Source organism: Thermobia domestica, chromosome 14, assembly GCF_964235325.1.
Source record: "Thermobia domestica chromosome 14, izTheDome1.hap1.1, whole genome shotgun sequence".
NCBI lineage: Eukaryota > Metazoa > Arthropoda > Insecta > Zygentoma > Lepismatidae > Thermobia > Thermobia domestica.
Genome location: NC_137467.1, coordinates 172690188 through 172692392, shown reverse-complemented (window position 1 = coordinate 172692392; position 2205 = coordinate 172690188).

Genomic DNA, 2205 nt, shown 5'->3' with positions numbered 1-2205 from the left:
TGCAGTAATACGGATGTGTTGTGGATAATGGCATATGCACGGAAATTAACAATTTAAGAACAAGATAGCACACAAGTGAATTTCTACCGTGTATTAAGCAGATTACGTAAAAAAAAAAATGATTACATTTTATTTGATTTCATTATAAAACAGTAGAAACCTGTAAAACTCAGTAATAAGATGTTAATGACTAAAAGATTAATTATGGTTGGTAGCTTAGATACTTGCGCAATATCTTGTAACTGTAAGTTTAAATCAAGTTAAGGCTCGCGATGCTTGTATTTGTTTTAATGTAGGTCTATCGATTGACAACTAAATTATTTTCTTGAGTTGTAGCCAAGAAAGAATTCCGATACGCTTCCACTCGAGAACTGGTCTAATGGCTAGCGCATGTGTCTTTGTTGTACGTGGTTCTGGGTTGAAATCCCAGTGAGAGCTCAAAAATTAATTTTACAATCTTTCACTTTCATTAGTCATCTGTCTCCTCTAGCATAAAGAGCATAATCATGGGATGTTAAACTAAAGAAATTTCATTTCATTTTTTTCGATGAATGTGAACCCTTTGGGGGAAAAGAAGTGAAGAAATTTTCCTGAATTTTTTAAAGGGCTACGGGATTGGATAGCTTGTTTTTCGGGATTGCCTTGTAAAACCTGATTACAATGCATCTTTCTTTTAGGATTATTATCGTAATCCAGCCTTTTCGTTAATGTGAAATAAAAGTATCGATAAAACATCAGCGTATGGGGAATGTAAGCATAAATATAATTGGTTCAATACACAATAAATTCACAACTTTTAATTATGAGTATAGACATTCCCTTTGAACTCCCTCTGAATTTCTTTCAGGCCCTAGGTCTCTTGTGACAAAGAATTAATTCTACTATCTGTTTTCATACACAATATAATTTTGAAACTTGGGAGCCTAGTGTTGTCTTTGTGTCTGTAATACATAATCATTTGTCGATTGACTTCAGAAGACTGAGTTTAGCCCGTGAGCATAAGTTGCACATAGTTCAAACATATCAGATGTACGGTCTTGTTTAACAAATCCTGTGTGCACTTATGAAATTCAAAGACAAAGGCAATCAATCGTCTTTAAACAGCTGTATTTTTATTTCAAGTGTAAGTACTAAAATGTGCTACGTATAGTTCCAAGAGGGGATCCTTTAAAAAAAAAAAAAAAAAAAAAGGAAAAAGAACTGAACTTACGTACTTAACATTGGCACTCATCTTCTTCTTCATGATTTGATGTAAGAAGCGGCCGCATGATTTCCGGCCAATTGTTTCATCGCCGGTATCTTTGAGCAATGAGATGGCAGTGGAAGACAAACTTCGTTCTTCTAACTTGATATTTTGAAAAACTTACGCAAGTGGTTTTGTTACTTAAATACATATCTATTCACTCTAATCAATTTCAAAAGTACCATTAACTTTATAATAACATAATGAATGTAAGAGTTACCATGAAAATGTATTTCTTTTTTAATATGAAATTCATTTTTTTTTCTGAATTTCACTGGAGCTATAAGAAATCAATTGTCAGGCTCCCCACTTTAAATTTTAATCGCTCCCCTACCGCCCCCAATGTAACATTAGGTTTAATCCAATGTTCTCGGGACTCCTGCCAGAGTGAGTGTTGCTGTGCTGAGCTTTCGTTACCATACAGGCTCTGAAGATGTTGCCGCTGTATGGTAACGAAAGCTCAGCACAGCAACACTCACTCTGGCAGGAATCCCGAGAACATTGGATTAATAGTAGACGCCAGCAAAGCTTCAAGATCATATTAACATTAGGTTTATTTCTTTTAAATAAATTTTTCAAAATGTGGTAGACATACTGGATTTTTAAATTACCAAACCATGCTAAATAATGGCAGGTTAGATATCAGACAAAGTTATCTTTATCCACCATCTTAATTAGGGGCAGATCCAAATCTCCTTCGGAGGCGGTTAGATTATCAGTTTCTCTGTCACCAGTCTTTTGCAGCACATCCGAAAATGATCTCAATCAGGGGCGTCATTTAGGGGGGGGCAGGGAGAGGCATTTGCCCCCCCTGAGTTTGAGATTTATATAGATTTTATCAATAGAGTAGTAGTAAATGAGTGAAAAACGCGAAATTTTACTTATATCGAGGGGTTTTGTTCCCCCCAAGCAAAATCTGAAATGACGCTCCTGATCTCAATGCAAATTTGTTACTGAAGGTA